Raw genomic sequence first — 14,440 nt, forward strand, 5'->3', positions numbered from 1 at the left:
GTTATTTCTTCAATTTGAACATCGGGTAGAGAGGGTCTATTCCAATAATTTATTAATGTCGGTTTTGGATTTCTTCCAAAAGTATTGTGTTGTGATTGGTGGATTTTATTTAGTCTTGAAAAATCATTAGTAAGTTTATTAATATCATGATCATTATTAATAAATTGTTGTATAAGATCATCAAGATTTGTTTCACAATTAGTATCACTATCTTCAGATTCATCATTTGTAAGAGTATTAATGTTTTTTGTATTAGAAATATGAAAATTTGAAAGTCTTTTTTCTAATTCGTTAATTAAATATTTATGGTCTAAATTAATGTTTCCATAAATTTGGCAAGGAATAAATATTATATTGATAGTGCTTGTTTTGTCGTGATTATTAGAATCTTTATCTTTGTTTTTATTTTCACTTATCTTTGATAATTGTGATTATATATTTTTCTAATGTTTTATTTAGTTTCATTGTTTCAATATTCGTTTCTTCAATTCTAACCAGATGCTCTGTAATACTAAATAAAGTTTCGTTGGAATAATTATTTTGATAAATGATATTTTAAAGACCTTTTTCAGTAGTTAACTGATTTGGGGCTTAAACCAAAGGAGTGACAATAAACATATCATCAATAACAATTTCTCTTTTTGGAGGAAAATCGGAAACAATTTCTTTGTTAGAGATAATATCTTTATATTTTCAATTTAAAACAAGAGTGATGGTATCAATTTTAAATGCATAACTTATATTATGTTTAGGGACATAAACTAATTTAAAAAATTGAAAAAACGGAGAATGTGTGACAACCTGTAAATTCCTATCTTGTAAAGTCAATCGAATCAACCAAAAGTCAGACTTATTTATATTGCCTTTTAGCCTTGTTAAGGGTCATTCTAATGAGTTCTAAGACTAGTACACTTAAGGATTGAGTGTTTTGAAGTATTAGCTCGAGATCAGAAGGCTGCACCCGAACCAGAAAATCCAACACATGAGGTTCACGGCCGAAAACACTCTTCTAGCCATGAACCCTTAGCATATATATATGAGATTTTGCCATTTTCATTCACTTATTCTCCTCTTGGCCGTGAACTACCCTTTCTCTCTCAAGTATCATCAAGTGAAAGCTCTCATTTCACTACCAAAACGTAAGCATCTCATCCTTTACTTGTTCATGCTTAACAACCCCTTTGTTCTAGCCTTGATTCATCACCTTTCATCACCATCTTCAAGATCTTCAAGATCTTGAAGGGTTTACGGCCGTAAACCCTTCATAAGGGCCATAAACCCTTCAAAGGATCTTGGGTCGTAAACCCTCCCAAGGCCGTGAACTCCAAGAGTTTGGTCGTGAACTCCTAGTGATCAATCACATATGATTCTAACGCTCCATTGAGAGTGTTTCCTAGTTCCTAAGGTTGTTTCCCTTCCATGTTAGTTGGTTTTAAACACTAATTATACACATATATGTATCAATATATGTCAATTAGGACTCGTTTGTGCCTCGGGACTTCATTCGTGGAACTTCTCATCCTTACTTGAATCTTCAATTGAATCACCCACATAAGGTGAGTTCATACCCCTATAATCAATCTTTTAAATGGTTTTAAATGCTTTTAAGGGGGGAATACAAGTAAAACACAAGAAATGTTGTGTTTTAAAATATAAACTGATTATTATGTCTTTGTACCAATAAACTGTATGTAGAACATGAAACTGTGAATAGAACATAGAAATAAGCTTATAAACTTTAATAAGCTTAACTTAAAGAACAAAAGGATCTTTTTATGAACTTATATGTTAAATATAAAAAGGGTTTTCCACTTTATTACTTGTAAAGTCGTTAATCCAGCTTGTTAGACACGTCTTCTAGTACTCATATAAGTACCCGCGAAAGTCTACCCTTACGACCAGAGTCTCCTAGAGGGAGAGCATGAGTTTGTGTATAGATCTATACGAGATTGACAATCCCGCACCTCGCTGTTAGCTACAGCCGGACTGGCAAGTCTACGGGTGACAAATTTCATATTCTTTTCGACGTCTACAATACGTCGGGGTTAATCGGTCCAATTAGTATGGTCGTAAAACTCACAAATAGATAACAACGATATGTTTACGTAGTAATAAACTTTTCATGAACAAATCTCAAAGGACACTAACTATGTCATTACCCAATGTATACTTAGGGTTAGATAGAACTGAGGTCCGATAGACAGTGGAATGTGTGACTTCCGCCTCATTTCTTGTTCCTTGTTTCGTTGTGGGCTTAGGGAAGATTCACCCATTCAACTATTTGATCTCGGTTATATGCAACTCGTATGTAAGGTAATCATAGGAGGGTAGTATCGTCGTATTAGGTATCCAGAACAACCAAGTCTTTATTCAGTTTAAAATATCAACAAAACTATACGTCATTGTAGTAAGTATAGGGAGTATACTTGTGTTTTTTTAAACTTAGAACAACATGGACATACAGTCGGTTTTTATAGAAAATATACGATTTTCTATGGTAAACATCATTCCTTTAAGGTAAACAGTTTTCATTGTACTTTCTGAAAACAATAGCGTTTTACCAAAAACAACGTTTCACAATTGAGTTAGTGAAACTACAAACTTATTTATAAAAGGGGTTTAATACTTCTTATTAAACCAGTATAACTTAAAGGACCTTTAGTAGTTAATTCTATAATACCTTAGTTTATACATCAGGGTTATATATAATTAATATCCGTTTTCCGCCTCATTTCCTGTTCCTTGTTTGGTTGTAGACTTAGGGCAGATTCATACATTTAACTGTCCGTTCGATATTAGATTATATATAGCTAGTATAAACTAAGTGAGTATAGAAGGAACTATTGTGGTTACCATTTTTACTAAAGGAAATATATGATTTTCTTAAAAGATGTTTTCACCAAATATAAAGAACTATTAAAGTTGACTCCTTAAGTACCAACTGAATGCGCCAGGGTTATATATAATGAGGATCTGACAAACAATGGGATGTGTGCTTTCCGCCTCATTTCCTGTTCCTTGTTTGGTTGTGGGCTTAGGGAAGATTCACACAATCGATTGTCTGTTTGATCTGGATTTTATATAACTTGTATTCATTTAGTACTCATAGAAGGAATTGTAGAGTCATTTTTACTTATCTTCATCATATCAGAAAATATAGGATTTTCTGGAGGAACATGCAAACTTTTTCTAAAGAACTTACTTTTCATCACTTAAATACTTATGAACTCACCAACTTAAATGCTGATCTACTCTTTCAAAATAACTTGTATTCTCAGGAAACTAGTAGACAGGTACACGCTCTGGGATTCAGAAGATGGAGCATAGTATCTTCATGTCTTGTTTTGTTATTTACTTGAAGTCAATCTTTTGTGAATCACATACTTTGTAAACACTTTAATATTAATGCAATGGTTGTTTTTTACTTTGATTACTATGATGCAGGTGTTGTGATACTACATATGATGTCCTCCACCCCCGAACGTTTCCGCCGTTCCGGTTTGGAGGTGTGACAGATTGGTATCAGAGCATTGTTTATAGTGAACTAAGTATATCAACCTATAAAAGATATACAACTATAAATGCAATGGGGCCGAAGTGCTCTGACTAAAAGTATATTTTAAAGTATAACAATATTTTATAAAAGTATACATACATGCTTATACATATATATACATACTAAAACAAGTATCACAAGAAGAACAGAACATAAGTATTTAAAGGTTGGACACTGCGGTCAAACCTGGACAGTTATGTAATCATATATGGGATCAATATAGCCTGATCAACTATATTCATTTGAGATATGACCAACATGTGTTTGGGAGTGATGTGGTGTTGCAACAGTCTTAAAACTTACCTAACTATATATACGAGGGAATTCTAGATTAGAACATAAAGTTAAAATACTATAGGAGTATTTTATGATACTATAATACAACAATAAAGTTTAAAACATACCAAGTTCATTTCATTAAAATACTATAGGAGTATTTTAGGCACTATAAATAACTTATGTGAAAATTTAAAAGACCCTTCTGGTATGTCTATAATTCCGGAGTGTATACTCCCAAGGTTTTATATAATTGAGATTTTATAGACTTAGAATTTGTGATCTATGCCCTACTTCCTGTTCTTTGTTTGGTTGTGGTTTTAGAGTAGGATCACTTATTCGAAGGTCTATTTAATCTTAAATTATATACAACTTGTGTACACGGCGCAATTATAGGAGGACCCGGTAAGGATCACCCCATAATGCTTCACTTGATCTCATAGATTCTTTAGACATTTCCATTCTCGCACGACAAACCCAGATAGATGTAACCACTCCATCATAGCAGTCAGCAGAGGAGTCAAGGAGGAACAAGAAGAGATTCATAGAGAATTTTCCAAGGAGGGATCAACCGAAGAAACCAAAACGTCTTATGCGTCACACTAATAAATAATAACCTTAATTGACTTAGTGAGCTAGTGAATACACTACTCACACTATGTGTTAGGATTATTCCTTTTTCATGCAGCCAGTAACAGATATTCAATTCACACAGATTCATTCGAGGATAGCCACTTCTGATTCATAAAGTTTATTTTATATAGACTCCCATTATGAATTGTTTTCCAGAACCCTATGAAAGTAAGAACCAGATACACTCAGAACTAGGATAACTTAGTCATTCAGCTTTCGGCTTGTCGGATTAGATGTCTAAGCCCATAACTATTATTGGTATGTATTCGAACCGACTTGGCATGATCTATTTGGGTTGCATGGCATCGGAACGATTCGAATACACTTTTATGAGAAAAGGATATATATGGTTTATTATTATATTATAAGTTCTAATATATTAATAGGAAATCATATTATTTAATTAGTATTGTTCAAGAATTAATTTGAAATTAATTATGTGATCAAAAGACACTAATTAAATATATGGGGATTGATTGTGTAAATCATTCATTCTTATATATGTGGGCTTATGATCCATAGTTCTTCATGTTGGGCTAAACCCATGGAGTAACCCCTGGATACTCCATGGAGGTTTTAACCCATGGAGCGTGAAGAATATGGAAAGACATGAGTTACATAGTGTAACCCTAATATCCACAATATATAAGGATGTCATGGCTCAAGAAATTGGCACTAAGGTTTCATATGAGAGGGCTAGCCGATTTGAGCACAAGGACTTTTCTCTCAAGTTATTCCAAGTTGTTGTTGTTGGTGTTGTGTGAACCATTTGAGGTGTCACACTTGAGGCACTCGGCTCTTAAGCTCCATGGAATCAAGCTACAACACAAAAAGGTATGTTACTCTAACTAGTATCTTACAAGCTATATGAAAATGCATGCTAGTTATAGGTTTAATGCATTGAAAACCATTTGCATGTATAATTAGTGAAAACATAGATCCAAGGTATTTAGGGTTGTATGTTCACCATATGATGTTGTAGTATACAAAACCCATCAGTGGTATCAGAGCCATGGGTTGTTTTCTGTTATATTGATGCAAATGTTTAATTTTAAAGTTGAAAAAAAAAGAATAAAAACATGAAGTATGTCAAATTTTAAGATAATTACTTGTTTTGTGAAAAACTAATTATTTGTAAAATTTCAATCATTTGCTATATGAGTTTAATTAGGTCAAATTTAGTAAAAGATAAAATGATATGATTATTTTATTAGTTTTAAAAGTTTGATCTAAAGAGTTTTTTTTTTTGAAACCTCCATAAGTTATGGATATAAAAGTTTTTAAAAAAATTTGATTCAAAGTTTTTTATGGAGTTACAAAACTTGGTGTTAATGTTTTAAAGAATTCCATAACTTGTTCTTAAGTTATGGAACATGAAATGTTTCATCATAAAACAAGCATTTAACTCCATAAGTTATGGAATCCAAAAGTTTTCAAGAGTTACAAAACTTGTCCTCAAGTTTTGGAATTTGAAAAATGTTTTTTATGAAAAAAAAATTGAATTCTAAAACTCTTGGGTTCATAACTTAAACAATTAATTAAATGGTTTTAATTTTGAATTTAATAATTGGAATTATGATGTTTTGTTGAATAGTACAAATTAACTCTTATGGACTTTATTAATAGTTAATTAAAGCGTTTAATTAAAAGAGTATTATTAAATACATAAATATATGGTTTGAGTTTAATTAAATTAAAAGTCTAGTTTAATTAATAGATTAAACCATCAAGTATTTTAAATGTCTAAAATACACCCTTATACTATATAATATTAAAAGTATAATATATTATATGTATAAGTAAAAAGTCGGTCTTACCGTTAGTAGGCCTCATTCACGAAGTCGGTCTATAAGGGGGTATAAGGTTACTGCCTATAAAATGGCAGTTTAATGGGTGTCCACTCTCACCCACCGCTTCCTTGACTGATGGAGGGTTGTTAGCCGAACGGGTTTGACAGGACTCTAATTCTCCCTTCATTAAAAGTATAATGATAAATACTAAGTAACTAAACACTTATAAATTCCCAATCTTAGTTACTTAGCAAAATGTGAATTTGGTGCTAACCCATGAAATTACACTTTGCACTTTGCTTAAGTCGTTAGTGGAGTGTGTGTGGTTAACCGGCACACTTACTTGGATTTAACAAGGTTGGCAAAGGGTGGCTTAAGGTTTATCATAGATCGGTGGAGCGTGTGTGGTTCACCGGCACATCGATTAGGTGATAAAAATTACGAGTATCAAGTATATTTGCATGGTTATTCACATCTTCTTTGTAATCCTCGGCATCCCAGTCACAAACTTGAGAGGGCACACTCGAGATTTAAACATGTCATTGAATAGTTCAGTAAATCTCAAAAGATCTAGGAGTTTCAAACCAATTAAAACCTAATTCCTATTTCGTTTTTCATGGTGGAAATTGGTGAATCGTCATTCGCCTACCTTCAAATATTTTATAGCTTAGATTACGGCATCCCCTTCCAAGTTATAAAAGTATTGTGTTGGGTCCTAGCCTTAATATTTCATATTGGGTGTTATATTAAGGACTTAAATCAACTAACTTGATTATCTCCCATTGTAGATGTCTGGTTCAGACAACTATGATCTTCCCAAATCCCTAGGAACAAGCTTTCCTAATGAAGATGATGTCACGTGGTTGGTTCATGGAAATCGTACTTCTCTTCCTTCACCTCCTCCAATTATTCTCCCTAACCCACAAGTTCTTGAAAAGTTCAAGGTCACTCAATCCCTATTGGCAAGCAAAGTTTATGTGTGCTCACATCTTGTAGATAAAGTCACATATTGACAAGCCGGGAGAGTTGGGTGTCAAGGTCTTGAGGAAGTTGGTTGTTGACTAGGTTCTTCAATCACTTTCTAAGTCACATAGTGAGTTCCTTTAGGACTACTACATGACAGACCATGGCATGACCCTTAATGATCTTACCTATTTGCTTGATGCTGCTAAACAGCAATGATTTGGAGCACGGGTAAAGCAAATTTGATTGGAAGATCGACTTCCCAAACTTCCATGGACTTCGACAATGGTAACATTAGAAATCCAGGAAAGCTTTCTCTTCCTAATGGAAAGGGATCGGCCATAGTCAACTCGGTTGACCAAATGGTAAAGAGAAAGGCTAAGTCCGAGATTGTCCCGTGTACCATTCCCAAAGGGTCCATATGTTTCTATTGCCAAAGGAAGGGGCATTGGTTGCGAAGCTGACCTATTTACCTGAAAGTTCACTAGGATGGTAAAAGTCAAAGTTTGACTCTACTTTGGGTAAAGTCCACTATCTAACTCTATTAAGTTCTTATTTGAGATTCTTATACATGATGTAACTAGGTCACATGTTGATGTTTTGAGAATCGAAGAAAATATGAAGCTTAATGGAAGAATATGTTGATTCTGATCGCGAAGATGGATTTCGATCGCATGATTCGGTGATTAGAATTTTGAGCTGTTGCTTAAGAGCTATGATATTTTGCTTAGGAATAGATACAACAAGTTTTCATATGCATTTGCATTGTAAGGATATGTTTTCCGGAAGTTTTTAAAATAAAAGGAAAAAGTTTTAATTTTATTTATTTTAAAATTCCTTACAATGGCATTTGTGAAAGAAAAAAAAATTGTTGTTTATATGATTCCATTGATAGCAATATTGGAAAAATGTATTTGATTCTTTCGTTTGTGGTAGTGTCATAATTTACCAAATAAGGAAAGATTCTCATCACCCAAGTTTCAGTTGGAGAGAAACTTGGAATCATGCAAGTTGTATTGTATGATGAATGAGAATTTTCATCTTTGGAAAAAAAATCAAGACTAATTCCTTGTTCACATGTATATGTGAGTCAAGTGAAGGACTAAGGGATCGAGTACACATTCTTGTGCACTGGTCAAGTCCACCACAAAGATCGATAAGACTGTTCGTCATGATTTACTAAATTTAGTAAATATCGTTATACTTACAGGTTTAAGTATAATTCTGAAACATTGGAAAAGTTTCAATGTATGCCAGAACGAATGAGAAGAATTAAATTAGGCAGAAAGATAAAAGTTTCTCAAATCTGAAAAGATGGGAGAGTACTTTAGTATAGTGTTTTGTGATTATCTTAGTGATTAAGATACCATATCACAATTGATTCTCTAAGGACATCTTAGTGCTTTTTTTTACTAAGAAGAGAAATCGTGAATTTTTGAATTGGTTAAATCAAAAGATGAATCATACTTCGTTCCAAAATTGAGTCTTAGAGTAATACACCAAGATTGTAACTTGAGTGACATAATCTTAAGAAGGTTTATAACACTTGTCAAATGTAAGAGTAAAATGTGTTCTACTCTTGTACATTTGAAATTGGTAAGTTGTGATGTTTTGGATAAAACAGAGATCAACTAAGGCCAATTGTGTGAAGTGTTTGTCTTGATAAGAATCCGCAATAACTCTTGAATATTTGATTTGTCAAGGAATGGTTCTTGACAAGAGAATCTTATATGTCAAGAGGTTAGTGGGAGTCTTAAAGATCTTGAAAAAGTTTCAAGAACTAATCAAGAATAAAACCTATAGTTTATCACTAGCGCACAACTTGAGGTTTGTAACCTATCGTGCTGACATATTCTTATTTATGTGCCCATTCCAGTTAAAAGTTGATTATGATTGTGAGTTCTGTGAGTTCTCAGTTGTTTGCATAACTACTTGGAAGCAATGGTAGGCCCTTGTGCTGCCAGGTGGCAAGAAGTTAAGATTGTACAAGTTCGGTCCATATGAGTTTGGATTTGTCACTAACCTTGTCTTGTGATTATGGTTTTGACAAATTCACATGGATAGGAACGCATACACCATAAAATCTAAGTGTCATAAGGTTTCTCTCCGATTCATGAAAATGATGGTTAGGAAAGGCTTTCACTAAGTAGATTTTAAATAGATAGCAATTATGATATTTGCATTCTCAAAGTCGTTAGTGGAGCGTGTGTGGTTAACCGGAACACTAACATGGACTTGTGAGAAATGGAAAAGGTCTAAACAATTGAGATTATGATTACGGCATCCCTTTTCATAGTTCTGGAAATTGTTTAGACACACATGTGAGCTATCTAAGGAAAGGTGTATGATTCTGATAAAGTTTTATCAAAGCATCTTGTATCAGAAATCTAAACTTTGGTAAGAAAGTCAATAAAGTATTGATTTCTAGAAGTCCAACTGATTTCTGAGTACATGTCAAAGCTAGTGGGAGCATAAGTGTTATGCTGATAATCATCATGTTAGTGGGAGCATGATAATTATTATAAGTGTTGCAATATTTGCAATGTTAATTATAGAAAACAAAAGTTTCAATTGGGAAAAGTTGTTTTGCTATAATTAAGGGAGAGGAAATTATACTTCATTTCAATTCTAAAAGCTTAGATTGAGATTTTAATCATCTTTAGTCAAGGATATATATATATATATATATATATATATATATATATATATATATATATATATATATATATATATATATATATATATATATATATATATATATATATATATGAATTTTATGTTGGAATGGTTCAACATAAGGAAATTCATATATATATATATATATATATATATATATATATATATATATATATATATATATATATATATATATTGCGTTCTCAAATTCAATTATGATTACGGCATCCCTCTTCATAGTCGAATTATCAAAACATGGCAAATAAAAAAAATATTGTAGCAAAAGACTGATCTAGGTTCATGTCTTTATGTGAGACATCATGAATCGTGTCCCATATGCTTCGGGTATAGGATCAATTTCATGTGTTATAATATTTATCCGTTCTAAACTTTCCAAATGCCTAGGGCATTAAGAGGGGAAAAGGGCTAGAATTAGATATGACTAAAATGATTAAGCAATTGTCGAGGACAATCTGAGGTTTACCAAAGATTGGTTGCTCATGGACAGTTGGAAGTATGGTGTAAATTTTTGGAAAGGACCATATTGACATATTCTGGAAAGAGGCAACTCTTGTTCAGAAGTGATAGTCAAAATGGGAATATGGAAATGTTTCCATAGGTGGAAGTTATTCTTTAAATCTGTGTAAGATTAGAAAACCTAATGCAAGAAGGATGTTCAAAGCAATGTACTTTGAATTTGAGACTTCGTTTCCATGGAATTGCTCTCCATTGGAATACTCTGTAATGTCTGTTGGCAAGTCTTTGTGACTTTGTGCATAGTCATTACAAGAGGATCAATGCATATAAGATTAGAATCTAACAGATTTCGGTAAATGGTAGGAATTTGGAATTCTTACATTTACAGTAAGGATTTGGGATTGTGAAATGAGCATCATTGGAATCATGTTCAATTGGTCTATTTCACAAAGTAAGGATCATAGACTAACATAGTGTGCATACTTGGAGTATGGCATAACTATTGTTTGGACAAACATAGTGTGCATGCTTGGAGCATGGCATGACTATTGTTTCGATTCAAGTATAAAGTTGATTATTTAAAACATTATACAATGAATAATGAGTAATCAATATGGTGTTTAAGTAAAAGGTGTTTTATTTACTCTTAAAGGTGCTTGGGACCATAGAGGATTAATATTATTCTTGTGTTTCACTTTGCATGTTTTGACTTCCACAATAGCTAGGTTATTCTTTCCGAATGACTAAGTTATTTAAATTCTCCACAGTCGGTCATATGTTGGAAGTAGATATGAATCAAGAATGTCATGAAGTTGGCTTGTAGATGTCTAAGGTGTTGGACATAGCAAGAGTTGCTACAACATTCATGATGCTCATAAGTTCTGAGTATTAGATTAAACCCACGCTCATTTGAATCACTTCATGGATTTTATCACGAGTGATCAAGAAACGATAATATCTTATATTCTTCAAACCTAGAGATATGAGTTGTTAACTATGAGTTGGTTATACATTGGTTGTACGAGAACGCATTGGTAACTCGATGTTATAAAATGTACCTTTGTGTATGATTCAACGAGTAGTAGAACAAGCATATGAGTCGAAGTTTATCCATTCCTTTTACCCTTGGAGGGATAAAAGCGATATCTGTGGGCCCCTCGATGATTTAGTGATGACAAACGTAAGTGCTCGGTCGGGCCTGGACTGATTTGATTTGTTCAGTTAGTCAGTCGTCATAAATCAGAAATCGGGAAACAACAGATGGACAGAGAGAATGATTATAATCCATGTCTCAGTCCATATGATATCTAGAACGGAGGAATATATGATCCTTTATCTAATGGACGCGTCATTGATTTGTTCAGAGTTCGACAGCGGCTTTAAGAGCTACGATTGCTAGTCGGGTTTTGGAGTCATACGCAATAATAGTTTTAGACTTATCCAAGTGGGAGACTGTTGGATTAGATGTCTAAACCCATAACTATTATTGGTATGTATTCGACCCGACTTGGCATGGTCCATTTGGGTTGCATGGCATCGGAACGATTTGGATAGACTTTTGTGAGAAAAGGATATATATTGTTTATTAATATATTATAAGTTCTAATATATTAATATGAAATCATATTATTTAATTAGTATTGTTTAAGAATTAACTTGGAATTAATTCTGTGATCATAAGACACTAATTAAATATATGGGGATTGATTGTGTAAATCATTCATTCTTATATATGTGGGCTTATGATCCATAGTTCTTCATGTTGGGCTAAACCCATGGATACTCCATGGAGGTTTTAACCAATGGAGCATGAAGAATATGGAAAGACATGAGTTATATAGTGTAACCCTAATAGCCACAATATATAAGGACCTCATGGCTCAAGAAATCGGCACTAAGGTTTCATATGAGAGGGCTAGCCGATTTGAGCACAAGGGCTTTTCTCTCAAGTTATTCCAAGTTGTTGTTGGTTTTGTGTGAACCATTTGAGGTGTCACACTTGAGGCACTCGGCTCTTATGTTCCATGGAATCAAGCTACAACACAAAAAGGTATGTTACTCTAACTAGTATCTTACAAGTTATATGAAAATGCATGCTAGTTATAGGTTTAATGCCTTGGAAACCATTTGCATGTATAATTAGTGAAAACATATATCCAAGGTATTTAGGGTTGTATGTTCACCGTAGGATGTTGTAGTATACAAAACCCATCAATAACCACTGCTATAGACTTATCTCCGTCTCACTTTGTATCCTTTTTAGCAAAAGATGCCTCGCGGTAGACCTATAAGGCGCGTAGCCAATAGCACAACAGGGAATCCACCACCACAATTTGATCCTGCTGCACAACAGGGAATCCACCACCACAATTCCGCACAACTGGTACCAGTGGAGCTGGTAGCGGTACCCACCTAACTAACCCCGGAGTTACCCACGGACACCCACGGGAGTGTTCGTATAAGGACTTCATGAACTGCAAACCCAAATCCTTTAATGGAAATGGGGGATTCATTGCACTGATGCGATGGTTCGAGAAAACAGATTCGGTCTTCGAAATCTGTCTGTACACAGAAGGGAGCAAAGTGAAGTTTGCTGCTTGCACCTTCTCCGACAGAGCCCTAACATGGTGGAATGGCCATGTTAAGTCACTCACCCTATCAGTGGCTAACTCGATAGGTTGGGAGAACCTAAAATAGATGATGTTGGAAGAGTACTGCCCTAGGGGCGAAGTTCAAAGCTGGAACAAGAGCTATAGGAGCATACCATGGTCGGCTCAGACATAGTGACCTACACTGATAGGTTTAGCGACCTGGCAGCACTATGCCCCGGGATGGTTACCCCGGAGAGTAAGAAGATAGAAAGGTACATCTGGGGTTTATCTACCCCGAGTCAAGGGGATGTACTGTCTTCTAACCCAACTACCTTCGATAGCGCCAAACGCCTGGCCCAACGACTCATTGACCATGGAGTCCGCCATGGCGTGGCAGTCCCCGTTCCCGAGCCAACAATGGGAGGAGACTATAAATGAAAGTCGGGGAACAAGAGGAAGGAGCGAACGACATAAGAACCCCTGCAGGAGCAACAAGTGGTTACTGTATACGCCGCCACAACACCTGCCACTCCAGCACCTGTAAGTCGATATGCTGAAACTCTCCTGAAGTGTGGAAAGTGTAACTACCACCACACTGGAGCATGCCGGGAAATGCAGTGCATGAACTGCCGCAGGAAGGGGCACACTGCCCGTTTCTGCCGGGCACCGGCAAACCGATCTCCCAAGTCCCCGGAGTTGAAGTAAACCAGGCCTGCTATGGCTGTGGTGAGACTGGGCAATACAAGAGGGACTGTCCAATAACGAAGAACTCAGGCGCGGATGGCTGAATTATGATGATCACCGCAGGAGAAACTACCCCAGAATCACCAGCGAGCAGCGGCACGTCTTCGAAATAAAACAATTACATTAAAATTTTAATTTATATTTAATATAAGATTAAAATTTTGGGATACTAAAAGTAATTATAATAACTCACTCGTCTGAACAAGTCACAACATTCATAAGAGAACTAAAGATCCGTACAGGTGAGCTATGATGGCTTAGTATACACATCAGGGTTGTGTGTAGCTAAGATTTTGCAGACTTAGAGTGAGTGATTCTGCCTTAATTCTTGTTCCTTGTTTGGTTGTGTATTTAGGGCAGAGTTACTCGGTCGACCGTCTTATTTATCTTAACTATACATAACTTGTATATGCCAAACGGTCATAGAGGTACCGAGGAGGATCATAACATAAAGTATCGACACTAGTTATCAAAGCACTTTCAATGTTAGTACTCACTCATCGCGGTACGATTTGTGGCAGTGGTAATATCAAGGAGAAAACTGAAAGCACTAGAAAGTTTACACATAATACATTGTCGAACACACTCGGGATACATCATCGTATAACAAATGTTTCTTTCAAATCAGCCTAACATGTGTTTCTGTAAAGAGTCTGTTGTCATCATTCATCATGGATTGGCGTGGTCCTCACCATACCAAGTTCATGTGTTTCGAAAATCCAACGCCTTAATCG

This window comes from Lactuca virosa, chromosome 7 (assembly GCF_052849685.1).
Source record: "Lactuca virosa cultivar CGN04683 chromosome 7, Lactuca_virosa_CGN04683_v6, whole genome shotgun sequence".
Taxonomy (NCBI): Eukaryota; Viridiplantae; Streptophyta; class Magnoliopsida; order Asterales; family Asteraceae; genus Lactuca; species Lactuca virosa.